The following is a 24,901-nucleotide window of genomic DNA, read 5'->3' on the forward strand; positions in this document are numbered from 1 at the left end:
AAATTTTTGCCATCTAGAAAAACACCTCTGATTAATTGATGGTCTATACTGGAATTTCCAATTTTTCTAAGACCTCTCTTAAGCATCTGCGTTTTAATTAAGTAAGAAGTATTTGTCTAGTGCTGAAAACGGGAAGCAGGCTGATTCCTGAGGTTGCTTTGGATTAGCTTCCTCACTGTTGTCAACACTTATCTAATACTGCACTGAGCATGTATTTAAGGATGGCATGGGGCTGGAGAAACAGAGCAGCAGGCGAAGTACTTGCTGCTCAAGCAGAAGGACCTAGCTTCAGATCCCCAGAGCCCACACAGAAACCTATATGTGGTGGCACCAGCCTCTGAGCCTTACTCCAGGGATAGAGAGACAGGAGGGCTCCTGGAGTTTGTTGGCCAGCAGTTTTGCCAAATCAGTGAGTTCTGAGTTCAGTGAAAGACCCTGTCTTAGGAGCTCCTCAAGGAGACCAACAGAGCCAACTAACCAGGGCCCAGAGGGGCTTGCAGGAACTGAAACACCCAACCAAGGACCATGAATGGGCTGGACCTAGTCCACCTACACACATACAGCTGATGGGCAGCTTGGACTTCATGTGGGTTCCCTAGTAAAGGGAGGAAGCAGGGGCTGTCTCTGACATAGACTCTATTGCCTGCTTTAAAAAAAAATATTTATTTTATGTGCATTGGTGTTTAGCCAGCATGTGTGTCTGTGTGAGGGTGTCAGATCTCGAAGTTACAGAGAGTTATGAGCAGCCACGAGGGTGCTGGGAATTGAACCCGTTGATCACTTCCTCCTGGCAGGTCACATTGCAACTTGATGAGCTGGGGTGGGTTAATGGGGGGGAGGGACTTTTCTCATGCATAAAGGAAGAGAGAGGGTAGAACAGAGATGGATGGAGGGTAGGACTGGGAGGAGAGGAGGGAGGGGGCTGCTATCGGCTGTAAAGTGAATAAATACATTAATTTAAAAAATTTTTTAAAAGACCCTGTCTCAAAAAATAAGATGGACAGCAACAGAGAAAAGCACCTGGCTTCCTGAGCCTCCTCGTGTACCTGCACACCCACAAACACAAGCACATGTATACAACACATATAAACCAAGCACATGTATACAGCACACACAAAGAGAACATGGATTGTCCTAGTTTCAATGTCCCTCCAGATGCTTTCGTATTTGACCACTTGTTCCCAGTTGGTGGAGATCTAGATCTGGTCCTGCTGAAAGAAATATGTCCCTGGGGGTGGACTATGAAATTTTATAGCATTACCCCACTTTCCCCTCCCTCCCTAACCTCTCTCCTTCCTGTTTGCATTTTAAGACGCAATCTCTCTCCTTATTCCTGCCACTGTGTCTGTCCCCTGCTGCCACGGCTCCCTCAACATGATGGACTGACTCTTTACACAAGGTCACTCTCAACCCGATGCTTCCATGCCAGCTTCCTCTTACACCCGAAAACTACAGGCATTCACTTTCCCAGCATCCCCCGCTGCCAGCAATCATCACGTGATCCGGGCCAATAGCTAGAAGAGATTGATATCTAACGCATCCTGAGGAAAGGCTTCCCAGCCCTCACGAGCTATAGGACATGTAGGAAGAGAACTGTTTTATCTCTTGCCTTCCTCCTGCTGGCACCTCATTTGGACAAGTCATGTCTGGATCACCTGTGGCCATTTGTGACTGTTTCTGAGTTCTGAGTATAAGGAACCATGCCCCAACTGGAATGGTCTTCACACTTCCTGTTGTGGGATTAATAAACTCATGCATTACAGACCCTGGACCTTCTCTCATTTTTAGCCGAAGATGCACTTTACACATGAATAATTCAAAGACATGAATTATGTGCCCAGTAAGCATGCCATACTCTCTCTCCTTCCTGACTCAGATTTTCATTTGGGTACCCTGATGTAAACCATGCACCCCGTGGAAACGTATCCCACCCATATTATCAGAGACAATCACTGGTTGGCTTAAGACGGTCAATGAATTCTGCTTCCCTGACCTTGAATGCAGATTGGGTTATCTCTAACTTAAGCTGTCCAGCAAGAGGAGCTGTTCGGATTCTTGCATGAATGCTTGTAAAGAAATGTTCTCTCACCTTTTAAAAAGATTTTTTTTTTAATTTTGTGTGTTCGTGTGCGTGTGCGTGTGCGTGTGTGTGTGTGTTCGATTGTGTGTACATGCACAGTGACTGTGGCGGTCAGGAGAAGGCATTGGATTGCAGGCAGCTGGAGTTACAGGCCGCTGTGAATCACTTGGGTCCTGGAAACAAAGTTGGTCCTCTGGAAGAGCAGCGAGCGTTTCAGTCACTGAGCCCTCTCTGCAGCCTCTCTCTCACACTCTTTTTGATGATACAGATATGAAACCTAGAACTGCTGTAGCCATTCTTTTCCCCACCAGTCGGCAAGTCAGCCTTCAGGCAAAGTGGACACCCTGGAGGCTAACTAGGAAGGTGGAGGATTTAATTAAGTCTGTGATAACTTTGCTGAGGTGTTGGCTCAGCCTCGCTTTGTACTTGCAGTTGACTGAGCTAACAAATTCCCTTTATTTTCTTCTTGTTCTCTCTTTGTGCGTGTGCTGTGTATGTATGTAAGTGTTCATGTGTGTGAATATGTGTGTTGATGAGCACACGCAGTGACAGGAGGTTGGTGTTAGGTGTCTTCCTCTATAGCTCTTCACCTTTTTTGTCCAACTTTATTTTTTGAGCAGACTCTCTTTATTGTACCTGGATCCCACAAATTGGCTAGACTGGATGACCGCTAAGCTCTAGGGATCAATCTCTCCACACCCCCTCACACATACACTTCCAGGCATGAGCCGCTGAACTCAACTTTTACATGAGTTCTAGGGATGCAAATTCACCTTCCCCTCCGATCCCTTCTCCCAGCCCATAAATCTCCATTAATAAAGTCTGTTTGAATTGGGTTTTCTGTTCTTTGCAACTTCAGAAGACATTCTGATTTGATATACTTTCCATCTGGACTGTCAGGCAATAGGTAAAGAGGAAAAAAAAACAAATGAGGATTTTTTTTTTGTTTTGTTTTGGTTCTTTGAGACAGCATTTCTCTCTGTAGCCTTGGCTGTCCCAGATTCACTTTGTAGACCAGGCTAACTTCGAACTCACAGAGGTCTGCCTGCCTTGCCTCCCTGAGTGTGGGGATTATACCAAATGAGGATCTTAGGAGGCAGAACATAAACTCCTCTCTCCCCATCTCAACCATGTTGGGGATGTGTACGATTGTGCGTGCATCTCTCCTCATTCAAGCAGGACACAACAAGTATGTGCTAAGCTGTCATATGCAATGTTCCCTTCCCTTACTTGCCTGGACTTTGAGCAAGATGACAACATGGAGGTGGAGGTGACAAAGTATGTCTCGTAATAAGGCTCTGAAATCAAATAAGAGAGTGTCTAAACATACAGCATGACTTGCTGATGGGAAATATTCAGTACATGCTGGTTATTATTATTTCTAAGACACCCTCACATGCACACAGTTATCCCCTCACCCTGTCAAATCTTCCAAATGAAGGCTGAAGTGCCATCTTGTTGAAAAGCTCATTCCTTTTTCTTTTGGTAGAAAAGAATTTAAAAAAAAAATTCTCCAGATTTCTAAGACAGCCCCCAGAGCTCCTTAGTCCACACAGCTGCCCTGCTACATCCATCCTGCCTTTTAGAAAGGTCCTGCATACTGAGGACAGGACGGGCCCCCATGCTCCACAAAGAGAGCAAAGGGTCTCCTAGTCCTGGGAATCTAGAACCAATCCTGCTTGTGACAGCCCTTCAGCCCCAAAGCCCCCACAAGGAGAAAGCGAACCTCTATCCTTCATCACCCTGGGAAGACCAGGTTAGATTTAATAAACCTGAAGGGAAAAGAAATAGTGAGACCGAGGAGCTGCCCCTGGAAACAGGATTCGTGGAGCTGCTGGGTGGGTGACTTCATCTCTAGGCAAGGATACCATTTAAAAAAGAAAAAAAAAATATTTTTTTTTTTTAGTCATAACCATTTCCCACTACTGTAGAAGACTTAGGGGAAGGGCCCAGTAAACTGTTCCAGCAACATTCTGAGATGACAGGACCTTAAAATGCCTCCTGGAGTCAAGTCAGAGAGAAAATTCTTAAGGTAACTAAGGGCAGTAAATAAGTAAGTCAAAAGAATTTGTCCTAATTGCCAAAAGGACTATGGCCAAGACTCCAAAGGAGGGGGAGGGGGACAGTTTGAAAAAAGAAAGCAGAACCACTGTGATAAGAAGAGAAGGGATGTTCATTTTCAAGCAGGAGATAAGATACGGATTAAAGTTCATCCTCAGGATAGCAGAGCGAGAAACTTTATAGCCAAAGTCACTCCCAACCGGAAAGGCCCCTGTTGCTCCGATCTCTTTGAATTATAGGGAAAACTAATTGGATCTCCATGTTTACCATGGAGGAGAGCGAGTGCTATTCAGGATGTAAATCCTGGAGGTACTTTAAAAGGACAACAGTGACCTTTACAAGCCTCTAAACTTATAGATCTGTAAGGAGAAAGAAATTGATTTCCTGACCTTTGACTGGTCCCTCATCATTTTCTTTTCTCCCCTCCACCCAAGGGCCCTCAGTCCTATCACTCTCTTCCTGGTGTTATTTTTCTGACTGTTCTCTCGATCCGTGGTCAGCCCCAGAGGAAGGGGAATAGTCTGCTGTCCAGGATGACCCAGAAAAAGGCCAACCTGAGCTGAGGAATGACTCCACCTCCACCACTGACCCAAAAGAAGCCTGAGATTCCCACAGGGTATCCTGCCTGCAGAAGCCGAGGTCTGTCTCTCCTGCAGACAATAAGATGAGCTGCCTGCTCAGGCACACACTGCATGCTGGGTAGTGGTCAGACGTGTGTGCATATCTATCTTAATTCAACCCCACAGCAGTCCTATGAGATGGTGGTTCATTGTCTGCACACATCTCTCTCTTTCTTTCTCTCTCTCTCTCTTTTCACAAACCAGGAAACTCCTACTCCCCGGGCTGTTTCTGTTTCCCTTCTGCTTGCTTTTTTTCAACCCATCTTCCCTGAGAGCAGAGGGGAGATAAGCGGAGATACATAGAGAACAGACAAGTTGACATAGCTTTGGGGGCCGGTGGAACAATAATTGTAGGAATGGGAATGCTGAGGGTAAGAAAAGCGTAGTGATTTGTTCAGGCCCAAACCCCAGGAGGCTCCCAAGATGCAAAGCCCGGAGCCTCCGTGCCAGCCTCTTCTCCTGACCCATGCAGCATTTTTCACTCACCCACATCTGGTCAGGGAGGCCAGGGTGAGTCACCATCCTTCTGGATGAAGGAATTCCCCGAGAGTTATCTGGCACCTTCCTTTAGTGTCAGAATCCACCACTGGGCAGAGAGAGGGAAACTCAAGAGGTCACTGTGGGAGTGACAGAGAAAAGGGCACACCCCAGAAAAAAACAGAGCAAATCGTGGGAGTGGTGGAATTATGGGGTATAAGAAGGTGCTTACCCCCAGTATGACCCTTCTGAAAGTAGAAAAGGGGTGTGGCAGTATGATTTGAGGTGTGCCCACTCTCTGGCATGGAAATGATTGATAGAGATGCCTCCTGACCTTAGCTATTTCTTAGCCATAGATCAAAATTTTGTCATTTTCATGAATCATCTGTACTATTGTTTTCTTAACCTCTCAGATCTATATTTTAGAAATAAATATAGATGTATCTAAGGAGAAACGTTGAATTGATAGGCTAAAGCCTTCCCCAAATAAAAGACTAACAACAAAATACTGGAAAGAGCAATATTAATAAGTTCCGGTCATTGATTGGCTGTCACTTCTGGCTTCCTTCACGTCTCCTCAGATTACAGAACAGTCACACCCGGGAAGGCCACATCTGTGAGTAGGGCGATCACTGCTCAGAACAGAGAGTCAGACTAGATACTGTCTGCAGTTCTTTCCCTGTGTGACAGACCCTTACGTCGGTAACTGCTAAGTCAACCCACATCACATCTAGGACACAGGGCCACTCCATTGTAACGAGAGTGAGCCACTGTGAAGCGATAGAGGAAAGGGTAGTAGCCCTGACTGTTGGATGAGGGTGGGGTGTGGAGGACGGAAGTCACTCACGATCAGCCTCTCCAAGGCCCCAGGAAGAAACATGCTCATCCCAAGGACATTCAAATGGCAAAAATGTAAAATTCTTACCCTTTCACAGTCGACACTCGGGTTTCAGAGTACAGCTAGCTAACAGATGAAGAGAAAATTAGTGTTTGTTTTCCTCTTGAAAACTCAGACCTAGTTTCCATTCCAAGTTGTCCTGCGTGGAGTGGTTTCCACTTAATTGAGATGTGGTCTAGCACAGAGGTTAATAACTTGGCTTGGATTCTAAGGAGTCCCAAATGGAAACCTAGCTTCCACGAGTATGACAGACACCAGAGTGATAGTGTTTGCAGAGTACAGTAAGTGTGTGGAAAAAAAAAAACATTAACAATTAATATTTTCTGCTTCTCTTAGCTTTTCTGCCTGCTTGTCCTAATGCAATATCCCTTTCTCCTCAGCAGCCACCCACTGGAATCCTTTCCTCTGGCCTTCTCACGCTGTCGTTAAGTGTGCCTTCCTCTGTGTCCAATGGAGATTAAGCAGACACTCCAGAATCTGCTGAACTGTGCAGAGGTCCCTGCAAAAGGTAGAGGCTGACTTTTGCTAAAAACAGGCAGGGTTTTACATAGGTGGGGTTTTTTGTTGTTGTTGTTGTTTTGTTTGCCTTGCCTTCAGGCTAGCTTCAGAAGAACATGACCCTGAAGTTCATCCCAGATGAGAGATATTCGGGCAACACATGGCTCCTTACGGGACTTACTTGATACGGTTCCTACTCAGTTAAATTAAGAGGGGAAAGAACATAATCTCCCCCTTCTGGTTCATTTCATCTCTGGGTAAGACAGAAAAGAGGATGCAAGTCCGCTAGCTGCCCTGGCTTTCTTCTCGAATTCATCTATGTGTGTTTACCAAATAGACGCAGTGGGCGCCTTAGTAACACACAGGCTTAGCCTCTGTTGCTATCCGAAAGATAGATGAATTGCTGGGTGGCTGAGGAGAAAGATCCATGAAGGGTTTTTTAATTGGTTTAGTAAGATTATTTCCAGTCAACAATTTCCTAGTTTAGTGGTAGAAGACAGGTCTGTTTTCCGTAAAAGCCAAATGCCAGACTTTTGAATCACTCTGAATAAAAACATTCCCTTAAAGAGTCACTTGCTATCATTTGTTTTACAGCATTAAAAAAAATAAATTAATTAAAATAAAATAAAGGTCGGGATAGAAACTTTTATCGCAGAATGGCAGGCTGAGGAGGCGCTGGGGAGATAAGGGCACACACAGCTTACCCCAGCCTTACATTTCCAGCTACTGCTCCAGGATGTGCCGTCCTCGTTGGATACAAGCAAACAAACATAAACCCACTTGCCCTCGTTGCAGCCATCAGCTCCATAAAAACTGCTACCTCCTCCTTGGAGAGCGCTTTACAGTCTGAGGACTCTTTGTTGACTGATTTCTGTGTGCTCTTCAGAACTTCCCTCTGAGGCCCGTTGTGAAGCAGAAGGAACACCACAAACAATCCAAACATCCGTCCGCTAATGCACAAATACATAAAACTGAAGGTTGGGAGAGGAGAAGGAATGATGTGTTGATGAACGTCACAGCAGCGCTCGCTCACCTCTGGGGTTCTTGTGCTAAATGAAAGAAGCCAGTCTTGAGGCTGGGGTTGGTGACTGGGTGGGTACAGTGCTTCTGTAACCAGCACAAAGCCCGTTGTTCAGTGCCATCCAAACCTGTCATGGTGGTATGCATGCCTGTAATCCCAGCACTAGGGAGACAAAGGTAGAAGGACCATGAATTAAAAGCGGTCCTCTACTACACAGCAAATTTGAGGCTACCTGGACTACAATGAGACCCTTTCTAAAAAACATTAAGTACAAAGAGTAAAAGCCAATAACAAAGAACCATATGTTGTTCTATGATTCCATGTATGAGCATCCCAGAATAGTAAAATCTGAAGGGACAGAAGATGGCTTACCTGGTCTGCTTGGGGCTGAAGAGAAGGGTAGGACTGAGATTAGACATGGTAAAATAGTTGGGGTTTTTGTATTTGGGCAATGAGCCTCTCTAATCTGATTGTGGTGCTGGATGCACAACTAATTCTGTGACATGAGTGTATCGAATGTAAGAAATGGATGAATGGCGTATTTCTTATGTCACACCACAGCTGTGTAGAAAAGAAGGGGAAACATCATGATGGCTGACCTGATTTCAGCGTTGGGTATAAGTCCTGGGCTCAGCACTGCCAACTCACATGCTCCCTTAACCAAACTGCACCAACTCTCTCAATCCCACCTGGCCCTCTGAAAAACCAGAGGAAACAATGCTTTTCTCAAAAAGCTGTGCAGAGGGTCCAGCGCCAAAAGTACACTGTACTTTTATTTGCTACTTGATTGCAAAGCTGCTGCGGATAACTGGGGCTCAGGGAGATGAGAAGCAGAGATAAGAAGTCCTGGGAAGAGCAGGGAATTAGATTCTCTATAGAACTCACAGTGTCTTCTCTCTATGCTTGAGGCAGAACAGAGAATGAGAAACAGCCTTTGGTGGCAGAACTGGACTTTCTTCTTGCAGCAACTCACTCTATCAGAAGCTAGAACTGAGCCAGGCAGAGAGAACACAGCAAGCAGTGGCTCATCTCTAGCCTTCAGAGATTAGCGAGTAAAACTCCTAGATTAGCAGGCGTGTTGCTGGAGAATAGACTGAGGACCCTACCGTGCACCTGTTCCATAATCCTGGGCGTGTTAACTCGCTCCTTTTAGTCAACGTTTAGTCAACTTTTAGTCAACGTTTGCACCCATCCAATGGGTATAGTAGCACAGCTGAGCTGTATAACATGGAGTAGGTCACATGGATGACAGTACAAACTGCAACACCTAGGAACACAACAAGCTGCACCACGTTGTCTTGGATCCGTCACTTTCTACACAAGTTCAAAACTGAGTAAAGGCCTAGTTCTAAAAATGAAACCACATCACTAAGCAACGCATGACCATGACACATGACCTACAAAATTGGTATGATGGATGGATGGATGGATGGATGGATGGATGGATGGATGGATTGGTTGATGGACTGGGTGTTGAGAACAGACCCAAGGCCTTCCATCTCCTAGGCCAGTGCTCCAGCTCCCATCCGTAGCTCCACGCCTATTGTGACAATTTAATCAACTTATCTTCACAAAGGACTGAAATCCAGTACCTGACACACAAATAAACACGGATGAAACATTAACCCTGAACGCCTAGGATTGAAATGTAAATTTATATTTCATATTAACATAGTAGTGGTAAATAATGATTGGCTGAAACAATCAGTGATAATAAAGTTTACTATTGTTATATTTATTAAAATCTACAGGAGTGTTGCATTCCTTGAGGATAATGCGGATTGTTACTCAACTTTTCTGAGGTTGTATTTTTAAGACTAGAGATGTTAATGGTTATCTAGATTTTTTTATGTGCACTGGGTAAGAAAAACGCAGTTTTAATATGAGATAATTATTTTTATTTCATGGAAGCAACATTACTCCAAACCCTTGGTGAACCAAAATAGTGCTTTGTTTGCCTCAAACAGCAAGCCATTCTAAATTACAGCCTTGGGAACTGAGGAGATAGTAAATTAGTCAAGCATCCCCTGGCCTGGGGGCCTTCGGGTTAGGGTTCAGGTAGTAAGTCCTAGGGTAAGTGGACATTTGGCCCGGTTGCAGATTGATGAGTGACGAGAGGAGCCGGTTATTTGATCCCCAGGAAATGTTTCTGGGCCAGGGTCAGTGTTACCAACTTTTGAATCAATAAGACAGCGCCTCTCGGGCCAGAAAGTTCAGTTCGATTTATCAAGTGGGAGAAGCAATGAGCCTGCTTCTAATGGGTGTGCGTTGAGCCTTCGGCCAAGGTGTGAAAGGGAGGGGCCAGGACTCACATGGTAGGGCTGCAGGGTATTTACGAACACCCGAGGGCCTTCCTCTCTCACGCTTCCCTCATCTCTGAAGGACTTCGTCACCCTTAGCACCTCTTCAGAGAAATAAGTTCGAGACACTGCTCCACTCCACAAACCTGCAAAGGACATATTCCAGGACCCGGTGCTGTTTCATTCACTCACCTATTTATTCAGACTCTCTGACAAATGAAAGAACGAATAAGAAAGACGGTCCCAACTCGGCAATGTCTGTACTCTGAAAGGGAAGACCACAGTACTTCCTGAGGTCACAGGGTGCTAATCTTAGGGAATCTAGGGTGGCTTCCCAGAGGAGGTCATGCTTCATCCAGATAGACAGGGCGGATAGAAGCCAGCCTCATACAAAGGGAGGAGGGTGCAGGCAAATGCAGCTGTGTGCTCGAAGGCCTAAGTGTAAAGCCCAGGCGATATTTTGCAAAACAGAATGGTTCTGTTTGGCTGCGTGAAAGTAACTCTGCAAACACACACAGAGTAGAGACTGATCAGAAACAGCTTTAGAACGTTGACTGGAGTTTCCCTGCTACCTGTGTGCTCACGCCCCCGGGGCATTCCCAAATCACCTCCAGGACACACTAGTGTGTAGCAAAGGAAGAGGATGTCTGAGATAGAAACAGACCCTATCCGGCATCCCAGGACCTGGGAAGCGAGTAACAGCGGATCACGACATGAAAAAGAAGCCATCATCCCAGTAGAAGTTCTCCTAGCAACCTCTAAGATCTTAACTTGAAGTCCAGCACCCCCTCTACCCTCTCCTTCCCCTCCTCTTCAGCATGTGGCCTTGCCCTTTGAGGTCACCAAGAGCTCCCCTCGGAGTGAGATTCCTGGAAGCAGCCTGCCCCCATGTGAAGGAAACTAGTCAGTGTCCCCTTTTCCTGTTACGGTGTCTTGTCCTTCAACGTCTTGTCTCACCCAGTCTGTGTGCGGCATTCCAGGCTCTGCCTCAGTTCTTCTGAATCACTCTCTTGGCTGTTGCTAGGAAACCATAGCTATGATGTTCATGCAAGGAGACACTGGGGGGAGGACAGGATGCTCAAACAACATGGTAGCCAAGAAAGGAGATCGTGGCCTGAAGCTGCAAGCGTCGAGCGATAAAGAGGGGAGATACGGATAAGCTAGCTTAAAAGGCTGCACCCAGGAGAAGCACGTGTTTACGTCTCTACACTGGGCTGAGAACACAGTGGTTTGTGACAATCCTTTAAGAAGCGCACACACAATGAAGTCATCTTGGGAGCTCACCACGGGGCACCTCCTGATTCCGTGCTGCAGATGAGGCTTGAGGCCTGAGCTCTAAGAAGCTCCCAGACATGGCTATGTTTGCCGTCCATCACCACCTGGCAAACCACCCCCAAACTCAGCAGGATGAAACAACAAATGTGCATTATTCTGAACGCTCTCTGAGCAGTTCAACTGAAACTACAGCCCGCCTGCAGGCCCAGGGTTTTCCTATGGTGTAACAGGCAACTGGTCAGCTGAGCAGTGGTCTCTTCGGGGACTGAACTCCTGAGTTCTGTCATGCTTCAGCTGGCGAGGACCTCACTCCTCACTGTGTGGGCCTCTTCGGGGCTTCTCAGAGCCTGGAAGCTTTTACACAGAATCCACTTTAGTTTTCAGTGTGTGTGTGTGTGTGTGTGTGTGTGTGTGTGTGTGTGTTCAGGTGTATGCACACACACATATGAAAGCCGGAGGAGGATAACCACAGACATCATTCTTTAGGCGTCGCCCTCCTTGTTTGTGTTGATTTGTTTTGTTTTGGAAACAAGATCTCACTCTGTGCTCTGACTGGACTGGAACATGTTGTGGAGACCAGGCAAGGCTTAAACTCATGAAGCTCTGCCTGTCTCTCTCTCCCCAGGGTTGGAATCACCACCATACCCAGCCCCACTTTGTTTGTTTTTGTTTTTGTTTTTGTTTTGTTTTGTTGTTTTTACGTCAGGACTCTTGCAGGCCTAAAGCTCACCAAATAGAAAAGCCTAGCTGGCTAGCGAGCCCTGGGGGTCCTCCTGTCTCCACCTCAGCTGTTCACACGTCACCATTCTCAGTTCTCCTGTGAGCTCTGGGAATCCAGCTCAGGTCTTCACGCTTTGTACTTTACTGACCAAGCCCATCAACCCAGCAGAAGACAAGGCTTTGGAATACAGTGTCCATGGGCACTCAGCTGCCTGTGAGCGCAGACTCACTAGGACTTGCTCTCAACCCATTAGCCAACTTTCTACCTCACCTGAAAATGTCATGAGGGACCGTTCATTACCTTTGCTGTCTTACGGGAAACTGATCAACGTAAAGCTCACGCCCGTGCTCAGCTAATGGCAGCCATTGTTATTCATAGGTTACCAGATGAACTGGCCTGTTTCTCAGCAGCAGGTTCTAGGCTCTGCCCTCTCTGCCCAGCGCATGCTGTCCTCTAATGCAGGAATGTAGACAAGGAATTATGCCAAGATTCTAAATAGCTCCTCTTTTCTCCCTGCCCTCCAGCCTCCTACGAAGGGTCTGGACTAGGTAGGTGGAGTTGGAGCTGAGAGAAGAAATGGGGATGGCACATACAGTTTTAAGACTGTCAAAGGGTCATTTTGGAACAAGATCCAGGAATGAGGATCTCTGGCGATGGGGCTGATAATCTGCATTTATCACACACCTTCCAGAACAATTCTGTGCACATGAGGGTTTGAGCAACACTGCAGGCAGATTCAGGAGATTTATTTGTTCACCTACCTCCCCCCTCCACCACCCCCCAAAAGAATGAAAAGGCTTGACTTTGAGTTCCTGAGGACAATAATGAGCTGTCCTCCTGGGGCCCTGTATGAGGCCAGAGCAGGGCTGGCCCTGGGGTTGACCCAATGCAGAACTTCTGTCCCAGTGACTAATGATCCAGCCTAGGCCAGCCTGGCTGCGGTTTGTCTACAGGCCCATGACAGGGCCATCTACTCAGATAACCACAATCTTACTTTGTGGGATCAAATACTAGCTCAGGATTTATGAGTCCAAGACACAACATGGCTATGCTCAAGGGGGGGGGAAGGGCGGGGGTGGAGGTCCTTCTCCCTCCAGAGCCTTGGCTCCTTACCTAGCTTCAGGCTTCGGGACAGGCCAAAAGGACAGGCTCCTGCTTGTTTGGGGGTAGGAGCAGGGTCAGTAGACCAAGGAACAGCAAAGCAGCTGTTTTGTGTCTCCTTTCAATTTCTTCCACTCTGTCAGAGGCTAAAATCACTGCATAGCCCACGCTGATGCGTTTCGTCATCTTAAAATGTAAGGGTGAGATTAAAAATGAAAAGGCAGCCTTGTCTTGTTCTGTAATCAGGGCACGGAGAAAATGTTTGTCACTGTTATCCCCTTAACTTCTGGAATGAGCAGCTGGCTTAGGGCTGACACGCAGCAGGCTTGACATGCAGCATCCGAGCAGGTATCTTTGGGTCTCTTCTCCCCTTTGGACTTGTGGCTAAGTGATGGCTTTTAAAAACGAGGAAGCATGGAAAACATCAACTCTAGTTTCCCAGATGTTCGGGGCAGCATCCATGTTTTCTTTTAGAGACTCACTTTTAGCGGCTCATCCCTCAGGCAACAGCCAAAACCGGTGATAGACTTCAACCTTATGAAAAGCGCTGGTGGGTGACCCCAATGAGTGGAGACTTGGGAATTAGCAAGATCATGTCTAGTGGTGATGATGATGAAGAGGAGAGTAACGGGAGGGCTTGGAAAGATCAGTCGGGCTTTGGTTCAATCAGTAGTCGTTGACCTGTGGGTCGAGACCCTTTTGGCAAACATCTATCTCCAAAAAAAATGTTTACATTATGATTCATATCCGTAACAAAATTACAGTTATGAAGTAGCAACAAAAATAATTTTATGGTTGGGGGTCACCACAAAATGAGGAACTATCTTAAAGGGTCGAAACATTAGGAAGGTTGAGAACCACTGGGTTAGAGGAAACAAATAACCCAAACTTGAGATTTTTTTTTACATTTGAGTAGCAGGACCGGGAGATGGCTCCTGGGTAAAGTGCTCTCACTGCCCGACTGCAAGGACCTAAAATTGAAGCCCCTGAAACCTAGAGTTGGCAGCATTGTGCACCTGTAATCCCAGCATTCCCTTGGGGAGATAGGAGGTGGAGACAGGAGAATCCATTGGAGTTCACGTGACAGGTAGCCTAACACACACAACATCAGGGAATGAGGAAAAGAACCCGGCTCTAACAAGGTAGAAGGTGAGGACGGCCCCTGATGTATATCCATGAATTCCATGCTCTCCCTCACACAAACACAGCTTTTTTTTTTTTTTTAAGGTTCTAATCACTCTTCTACACTGGCCACTAATCTACGGACAATCTCTTGCTCTTTTCTCACTTCTTCCCACTGCCATTTGCGTCGACTAGAAGCTCATGCAGCCTCCAGGCCCAGAGAGGCCAGGAATAGCAAGCACGCTGTTACTCCAAAGGTTTCTCCAGATCAAGTTTTACTGCTTTTGGCCCAAAGCTGCTGCAAAATTTACAGAGCAAAGAGAGGTACAATGTGGTCTATGGAACAAATCACTGAGTTGGGGTGAGTCTCTGTGCTCAAAGTTACTTAGTGTTTAGAGGCAATTTCCTAAAAGCCGTCATTGGGCTAATACATCACAACAGCAATCCAGCAAGGATGTCTGAAGGTCTGAGTTGTGATTTCAGGGCTGTCAGCTCCCAAAGCCTTGCACACAGAGTCGGGGAAATCTTGCTCATGTGTTTTAAGGGCGATGGAGCCCTCTGAGTCCTGACGGATGCCACGAACCTTAGAAAGTGCTCGCATGTGTATTCACATAAAATTCCAGGGTCCGTGAACTCCCGGAGTCCATCCATGGGTCCCCCTGGGGCTCCTTGGACCCCAGTTTCCTGCTTTAAAATTTATATTTGTGGAACTTTATCCAAGGAATTTTTAAATAATGTTTTTTTTTAAAGCAGACAGCCTATAGAGCTTTTAAGTGTTATACAGGAATGAACATTTGGTATCTGAAAGCATAAGAGCAGTGTTTACCTTTTACTAATATATATATATATATTTCTTTAAATTATTTTAAACTTTTTAAAAGATTTAGGCTTTTTAAATCTGTGCCTGCATGAATTTAAGTGTACCACACACGTGCCGGAACCTTAAAACCATAGTTTCAGGCAGTAGTGAGTCCCAGGAACTAAACATGTATCTTCTGCAAGAGCGGCAAGCATTCTTAACCACTGAGCCACCTCTCCAGTCCTGGAATGATTTTTGCCTAGCAAACTTGTTATTTTTGTAATAATACTTTTTAAAGAAATTAAACCTTCAAAATTATAGATAATGACAAACATGAGTCAGAGGATGTATTTGTCACTTCTGGCCACCTGTTCCTGATGGGAGACCAGCTACTTCAAGGAGGAGGTAGAAAAGAATGGGCAGGGAAGGACCACAGGGGAGAGGCGGCTGGGGGCTCGGCAAACATAAGGTCGATGAATTGACAAGAGCCCAGATAATAGAAGTACATTTCTGCTAGAGTTGTCTACTATGAGAAGAGACCAAATTGGCCATGTCAGGTGGCCCAGGCGATCTCCTCTGATAACTTCAGGTCAAGATGAAACCCATGCTTGTAAGTACACGAAGCACTGTAACCACAAACTCCTTTCCTTAAAGAAATAGAGCTGAAGCAGTAATAACGAACACAGACTTGATCATCCGACAGCGGGGTCTACACGGGGAGGTGTTATGTTCAAGCACTTCTGCTCCCATGTACAAGAATCTTCATAAAAAGAACATACATTGGGTGTTTACACAACAAGCCATGATCTTCTTTCTGACACAAATTGGTTCTCTGCTGAGGTGGTGAGTGGACCTCAGAAAGGTACTAAATAAAGGTACTAAATCACTTATTACCTTAGGTGGGTTTGAGGGGTGGGAACATATTACAGCTTAACACATTACACAGTACGTTACGGAAGGCTCAACTGTGATAGGAAAAAAAGAAACTACTTCTCTGAGTTACATCCTGGCTTGTCTTTGCCAGCTTCCTCAGTGAATATGGGCTTTGGTCCAAAGTCACTGCAAAATTTACAGAGCAGAGGGAGGGACATGATCTACTGACCGAGTTATGAAGGTACCGTGAATTGCTCAGTATATTCAAGGTACTTGGCATTAAAGAGCAATTTCCTAACAGTCCTCGTTACGGTAAGACCTCATGTTAGCAATTCAACAAGGATGTCTGAAAATTTGAGATGAGCCAAGAGAAGACCTAGCCTTGATACTGCTGTCTCCCTCTAGACTTGGGGCACCATCCATTCATTGTATGCTCTGTCCATCCTCTTGAGACCCAAGGGCATATAGATGAATGCTCACTTTTCAAAATTGCTGGTCTAGGAGAGACAGGAGAAGGAATGTATTTCGTTATTATTTGTGAGGTTGCCGTGTCGTGAAAAGAGCTGCTGTCACACGGATCTGCAGAAATCTAGCTGGTGTCTGTAAGTAGGGCTTATACATTTATCCCACCATCAGAAACAATCACTCTTACCTTTCCCGTATTTTGTTCCTTGGTTCTCCTTGGGACCAAGTCTGTCAGGGGATATGAGACAACTCATGATATCAATAGTCCATGTGACTTCCTTATTCCATGCTGTGACTGTCACTACCTTATACAGAAAGCCCTAGACTGGTGATTTTTTTTTTTGACTTAACGATCTCACAAAGCAAAGCTACTCAGTAGAAACCAAGCTTTGAGTTTGAATCTTTTCCAAGGCTAGCAAGATAGAGTATGGTCCTTTCTGGTGAATCTGGACTCTGTGTAATCAAGAGACCATGAAAGGAAACAACCGTTTCCTATAGTGTACTGTGTATAGAGATGCTACAATGTCTGGGTGGTTAGGTGTACTAAATTGTTTTCAACTCACAATGTTTCAAATGTATGATGGATTTATTGGGTTTCAAACCCATATGTGTTCACAGAATCCTTTTCAGCCTCCTCAGCTCAGCCTCATGCGTCACAAACCATTGTCTCGTTTGATCTCCTGATGCATTATTGTGAGGCCCTGATGAATGTCTCCACTAGGCAGGTAAAGAAACTAAGGCTTCAGGAGGACAAGGAAGTCTCCCCAAGCCTACTCAGTGCCTCTGTGGAGGAAAAGGTGCTTGAAATTTGGTCTTCTGAGCCCAAGTCCCATGCCCTTACTTGCTCGGCTAGACAAGAGCAAGTAAGTGACACAGGAAAGCACCATATACCTGTAAACAAGAAGCTGTTTGGGCAGAATTCAAGGTTTATTTTGTACAGAGCAAAGGAAACCCTGCTTTCATGAAAACAAAAATAACAGTAGGCAGGTGGCGTGTTCTTGACGCTGACCCTGTGCCAGGCTCTGCTGCAAATACCTTCCAGCCATCCTTGCCTCTGACCCCCACAAATTGGGACGGCCTTCCACCAGGAAGGATCACTGAGCTCGCGGTTTCAGAGAAATTTCAGTTATCCTCATGGGGAAGGCATAGTGAGAATAGCTCAGTTCGTGGAGGCAAGAGGACGCAATGGCTTGTTCACATCCTGGGGGGTCAGAAAGCAAAAGTGGGGGGACGCTGCAACTAGGAAAGAGTATAACCTTCTAACCCCACCTTCTAGTGACTCACCAGCCAGGGCCCATCTCCTAAACACTCCACACCCTTTAAAACAGCAGCACAGGGCTTGGGGGACGATGGCTCAACCGGCAAGATGCATGACTTCTGAGGATGGGACCCTGAGTTCCATCTCCATCTAGACAAGCCAGAAGTGTGTGCTCCTCACTATAATCCCAACCACGGGAGGCGGAGAAGCATCAGGCTTACTAGTCAGACAGCCTAGCCTACCTAAGTGAGCTCCGGGCTAGTGACCCTGCCTGGAAAAAGAGGTGAATGGGTGGCGACTAAGTAACAACACTGATGCTGACCTTTGACTCCCACGTGAATCTGTGCATCTGCACACACATACACACACACGCACACGCACACGCACACGCACACTAGCACTGCAAGATAGAGAACAAGCATTCAACTAGTGAGCCTATGAGGGGCATTTCAGGATCAGACCACACTGCTACCCAAAAGAGAAAAGACCGTTATTGTCCTCCTCGTCAAGTCAATGGCTGTGCGAATAAAGGCTCAAGACACCAACTGACTGGTGCACAGATGAGAGGCGGATTTCATTTAGGCTGCGGGACTGTGGAGGGCCTGACTCTCAACCACCAGACTCAGCTCCACCTCCCCGTGGGCTTGTTCATCATCTCATTTATCAGGCAAGTTGATGGTCCTGAGGCCCGCAGGACCCCAGCTTGGTAGCAGGTCACTTGATTGAATCAAGCTGAATACTTCCACCTCATCTGTTAACGCCGCCGCTGCGATGGAGCATGAGGGGCCCAGGAGCCCTTAGAGCAGGAACACAAAATCCTCTCTTTCTACACAACTACTCTTTCAGTTGCCGATCAAACTCCACGAGGACTCACAGAGAGATTTCCCAAACAGAGCCTCACTCGGCAGTGCAATTAATAAATGTCCTGAAGAAGGTTGAGGGGGCGGGATTGCTGGGTTTGTCTGGGCATACGGGAGTGAAACACAAGCAATTCGGATGCATTTTTTATTTCCACTTATTGCCTTTGTCAAGAACCTCTATATTCCATAGGGCCAGATGGATTAGCTGCTTTTTTTTTTAAATAGTTTTACGCTTCAATGAAACAGCACTTCTCTTTCCTACCTCTGTCAAGCAGAGAAGGAAAGACACTCACACACACACACACACACAGACACACACACACACACACAAAATGGAAAAAAAAATTACAGCTTCTATGTTGACAAATGCCAGAGAAGAAAATTTTTTCTTTTTATCCAACAAATGCTTGTCATCTCGCTTGGGCAATTTGTTCCTCTAAGGGAACCAGGCGTGAAGTGAATGCAATTTGGAGGAAAGGAGCAAGCTTTTTTTTTCCTCTACCCCCACCCCAAAAATGTGCTGATAAAGACAGTGCAGTTAAGATGTTGGAGGTAGCTGGTGCCAAAAACAGAGGAAAACAAGACTCCGGTTGCCTGTGACCTGGAAGTCTCAGCCTGCAGAGACTCGGGTTCAGCCTCGGGTTTTGGCCTCTCTCTTGTGACTCCGATTGATAGCTGGTGTCTCTGTGGATAAAGCTTGAGCTAATTCCCAGGATAATGACCTGGCCCCCATGATTTACTAACCTCACAGTGCATAGCTGCTCTGTCAGGGCCGGTTAATCCTTTAATGGTCCCTGCAGTGTGTCCAGAGGGGCTCCAAAAATTCCACAGCCCTCCTTGGAACACTGAAGGGCATTGAATGCCCTCTCCCCTCCTCAGCCACATCTACCCACCCCAAGCCCTTATCTTATCAGGTAGCTAATTCCCACAAATTATTGTGTGGTTCAGGCAGGAAAAAAAAAATGAAATGAAATTGCTCTCAAATCATAAATTTCTCACTTTTTGGACAGCTGCTAAGTCAGGGAAAGCACAACCAAGTGGATCTTAGTCTCTGTTCTGAACAATTAAGACCCGCAAAGTGCCTTCAGCTCCCCTGAAAAGCAATGTTTATTGATGGGAGGGAAGAAAACAGTTTATACAGAGATTTAGCATGCTATCCGCTCCTAAGTGGGGTGTAATCCTTCATCAGGGATAATGTGACTCCCAGAACACCGTATCAGGCTTAAAGTCTATGGTCCAGGGCACTCCGGTCAATTTGACCAGCCTCAGCCTCAGTATTGGCCTTAGGATGGGGAACTGCCAGGCTTCCCCAAGCTAGTCTTACCCAGAGGAGAGAGACCTTCCAGGAATCCAAAGGAAATCCAAAGAGCACACTGGTTATCTGGGCCTCAGAAGGGGCACAGAAGGACCTCTTTCTCTGTTTTAGGTTGTCTCTAGACTCCACCTGTCACTGTCGCTGCCACTGGCTCCCAAACCACCTCTATCCCTCACCTGGGTTACTGTAAGAACCTCTTCCAGCTCTATCCCTTCTTCTCCATTCAGTCTTTTGGATTTCTTCTTTTGAAGTAAAATTTCTACAATGTAAAATTAAGCAATCAAAGGTATATAATTGGGGCTGGGGGTGTCACTCGGTGGTAGCATGTCTGCCCAGCATGGACAAGTTCCTGGGTTCACCCCTTAGCACTGCAAATAACCACAAACGTAACTTCAGCAAGTGCATGGTTTGGTGGGATTTTAGTTAGCTTGTGATGCTAGAAAACCTCTATCTAAGTCCAAAGCCATGTCATCAACACTAAAGAAAATCTGTGCCCATTAAGCAATCAATCCCAGGCTTTCTTGTTCCCTAGCCCTTAGGAAAACAAACAAACAAAAAATCTGCTTTCTGCTTTGTGAGTCTGACAACTCAGGATGTTTCCTTTCAATGAAATTCTGATCTCTGTATCTGGCTTCTTTCGCTTAGCCTTTTTTTTTTTTAAATTTTACCCACATTATAACATAGAATTCCTTTCCATGGTTGAAAAATATTCTGCTGTGTAGCTATAACAGCCTTCTGCAGTTAGATACTTGAGCATTTCCCCAGCCAGCGACTAAAAACATATTACCATGAACATTCTCAAGTCTGGGTTACAATACTTGTTTTTAATTTAATTTAATTCTTTTGCATATATAACTGAGAGGGGAAGTTCTGGATCACTGTGGTGGTAGATTTTAGGCTGAATCATGTTACTCTTCTGCTCAAAAATCTTCCAATTGTTTTCCACGCTGAAACAAAATTAAACATCTTAAAGTGGATGATAAGGTCAGCCCTTGTGATCCAGCTTCTGCTGCCTCTCTGAACCCACTGCCATCCACCCACCATATATCTGTTCAGCCTGGACCACTCTTCCCTGTTCCTGTTTCCTCTGGTCTCTGCCCAAAGCACAACCCCACTAAAACGGGATGTTGTCCCCTTTCCCCCACGCTCTGCTCTTCACTTGGCTTAATGATAAGATGCTATTGCTTTGGCCTATTTCTCCCATAGAGTGTCAGTTCACTGGGGGCATGTTTTTGTTTCTATTTGTATTTCTATACTGTTAGCCTTAGCGCCTATATGAAGCCACTTACGTATGTGTTTGACTTCATCTTTATTATCACTGGCTCTGAAGGCAAAGGATAGTAGTTCAAGTCCATATATACATAAAGTTTAAGGGGAAACAAAACAAAACACTGAAGGCCTGAGAGATGGCTCAGAGGCTGAAGGTGCTTACAGCTCAACCTGATGACCTGAATTTGACCTCTGCAAAGGTTGAAAGAGAGAACAGATCCTGAAAAGTTGTCCTCTGACCTCCACACACCTATTCACACATACACAGAGCATCCACACACTCGTAATAAAAAGAAAAATCAGCACACACATAACTGCTACATAGAGAAAAGGGGGCATCAATTCAACTGTAAGTTTCTGCATATATTAATTTAAATAATCTTTACCCAAAATTAGGATTCACAGATAAGATGGCTGTTAGAAGCCACATCTGAGTGAGTGGATTAGCGTTAGCCTAGTAGGGGGCCTGGGACTGCTGTTCTGCCCACTGTCCAGCCAAGATACCTCACCATGACCACGGTCACCGGCAAAACCTTGTGAAAGTCACCTGTCATATGACTCAGCACCCATTGCTGCAGCTGCCCGGGGCACTGCCAGGGGGCTTAGGAATGTTCCAGAACAAGCTTAAATACACCTCTCATAGGGAATGGGCCAGAAAGCCATAGCTGAGACTTTCTTCCGTAAGGAAGCTGTTGGTATAATGTTCTTTTAAAATGTATATGCCTTACCCTTGTTAATTCAAATGCTGATTTCCCCACCCCCAACTCTCTGGTTTCAATCTGGATATTGCATTGTGATACTCACTATAAGCATCCTGTCTCAACTCTTGTGTAAACAGGACACAAATAAAGCAACTAGATACAATGTTGTGCAATGGGAGGAGCCAGAGGACAGGAAAGAGGGGAGGAGCTAGAGAACAGGAAAGGAGTGGGAGGAGAAGGAGGAGAAGGGGAGAGGTGAGCAAGGAGAGCAGGCTGGAGGAGAGGTCTTGGAGGACGTGGAGCATGAACCAGACCTAAGATTTCACAAAAAGCAAGTATAATGTGGGAAATCTAAATGTTAGGAAACTGAGAGCTTGAAGGTTTAGGAGGGAGTAAATATTGCCCAGCATTGTGTTCTAGGCTAACTAAAAACCCAGTCTCTGTGTGGTGATTTGGTTATACAGCTGTTTAAGATTAGCAGCAGCTTTACTGGAAGATAAACCTATAGTAAATATCAATAACCGCCTACAACAGGAAGCTCTATCCCACGGACAGTCAGCTAAGGCTAAGGCAGTAGAGCCACACGCCAGCACCGCAGACACACTGTCCCTGCCTTTGTAGAAGCAGCCGTGCCTGGGCCCAGTAAACATCACCTTGACCATCCGTCTCTGAATCAGCACCAATGCCTCCTCCGCTGAACTTTCAGCAGGGGCCACTCCAGGGGCCTCCGAGAGAAGCTTTGACTATCAAAAAGACCCGAACAGGGAAGCACACGGCCAGTGGCACCAGAAGTAACACCAGGAAAACCAAACGCTAGCCTGCCAGACAGAAGAAGCAACCCTTCTCCCCACCATTCTTGGCTTGCTAAGAGGGAGCACCATGCAGCAGAATCATCTCTCTGCTAGCACGAGAAAGTGCTCAGGTGGGCAGGACTTTTGCATCTGTTCAGAGCGTGGACCGCAGAAAGTGATGCCTGCGGAAAGTTCAATCCCTCACTCACACAGAGTTGTCCATATATGACCAACGGGGCAAGGAGTCCGAGCCAGCAAACTCCAGCAGAAGAAGGTTTAAGCATACGAAACCGCCCTACCTGATGTGACACCGAGGTTTAATCTGGCCACATGGCTAACAACATTGGTAGTCCTCCACATCACTGGTTAAAACGGATACAAATGATAGCTCTGGAGAAGGAGGAACCTTCTTAAACCAATATATCATCAGCGAGTTACCACCTCTTTTTGCCTGTTGGTTGTTAGTTGCATGGATATTTTTGTTCTGTGCTTTTTTAAAAAAAATATTTAGTCTTCATCTTTTTTCTAATGTTTTAGTAGTTTAGTTTTTCTTTCTGTGTGGTTATTTTTATAACTTCTTGCGATGGGTGCATTTATCGTTAAGTCATACTGCTTTATCTCAAAAGAATAGACCTCAATGGCTAGCTACCCTCCAACTTTCTACAACTACAAAATCCTTCTTTTCCATATCTTTAATACTCTTCCTACTAGCTCGAATACCTCCGACCTCTATACCTTCCTTCTCACTCACACTGTGACTCTTCCCTCCTTTCACCATTCCTTTTGTGTTTCTCTACTAAATACTGATAACTATTTGCTTTGGAAAATATAGAAGCCACACTTTCTCCAACCAGTGTCCCAATGCCAGTCTCTAATCCACAACAGGACAAAAGGGTAACAAAGAGTTCCTTACAACTAAGCAAAACAGCTATTAAAGAAGTGGGAAGCATCACTTCATTTCCTCCCTTTAATAGGTGTGGTAAACAAAATTCCTAATGAAGACATTGCTCTGGAAAGATCCACAGAGAACAGGACAAATTGCCAAACAGGGGTGGAAAAACAAAAAGTTAATACTGAAAAACACACTCATCCCAACAGATGAGTAAAACACAATAAAAACACAAAGAATAAGAGGTAAGAATCTATAATGATGACAAAACAACACCCCAACTCCTCTAAAATGGGAACCAAAGCCACAGGGATGGCCGAAAGGCCCAAGGAAGAATTCAGAATGTTCCTTTTAAAGGGAATTAATGACTAAATAAGCATCTAAATACACCAAGGAAATCTATTCAAAACCTCAGCAAGATAATTGTCCAAGTGGATAGAGCAATTTGTAAAATCCAATCGGAAATCCAAAAATGGTGGGGGAAATTAAGTAAAAAACCTGAAAAACTGAAAGATAACAAAACAAATTCTGTAGATGAAAAGAAAATCATAAATTCAATGAACCATACCAAAACACATCAACCAACAGACAAAACCATGCAGACCAAATTTCAGAAATGGAGGACAAAGTCAAGACAATAATATAACCAGACATATAAAAAATATGAATATCGTCAACACTTCCAAGAAGCCTAGAATAAATGCGAGACTGAAACTTAGAACCCATTGGGTAAAAGGAGCTGAAATGAAAAGTAAAAAGAATAGACAAACTATTTAATAAAATTATAATGGAAAATTTCTCAAACCTAGCAAAACAGGTTTGAGAAGCACAAACATTTAGAACCTTAAACATTACCAGAGAAGAATTTCTCTGTGAGACATCATAACTAAGATTTCAAAAAGTACAAATTAAAATTTGCAAGGGGAAATTCCAATCACACAAACAGACAGGAATAAGACCTTTCACTGGCAACACTTAAAGCCCATACCAAAAAGTTATGGGCTTGTGTAACTGAAGCCCTGACTGCTTCAAACCAAACAAGACTGTTATACCCAGCAAAGCTATCCTCCAGGATTAATAAAGAAATAAGGATTATTTAAAGGTAAACCCAAATTCAGGCAATTCATGATGACCAATCCAGTACAGCAGAAAAATTTTAAGGAAATATCAAGGGAGAGAGAAGAAAAGAATGAATCTAAGTAAACACTTAGATTGCATGAAAGGAACAGATAAATAAAGAAGAGCTGGAAAGAATCAGTGATGTCCAACATAGCAAACCAAAAGCAAAAGCAACCTGAACAAACAGAGGGTAAGGGAAAGGAACACCAACAGTCCAGCCAATGTTCTAACAAACTCATAGGAAATAGTCTCTTTCAATAGTAACCTTAAATGTAAATGCACTCCCAGCACTATTAAAGACACACTGTATCTTACCGAGTTAAAACAAAACGAACAAACTGGAGAAGTGGGGCGGGAGAGATGGCTCTGCAGTTGCGAGCATTTCCTG

Source organism: Meriones unguiculatus, chromosome 18, assembly GCF_030254825.1.
Source record: "Meriones unguiculatus strain TT.TT164.6M chromosome 18, Bangor_MerUng_6.1, whole genome shotgun sequence".
NCBI classification, from domain to species: Eukaryota; Metazoa; Chordata; class Mammalia; order Rodentia; family Muridae; genus Meriones; species Meriones unguiculatus.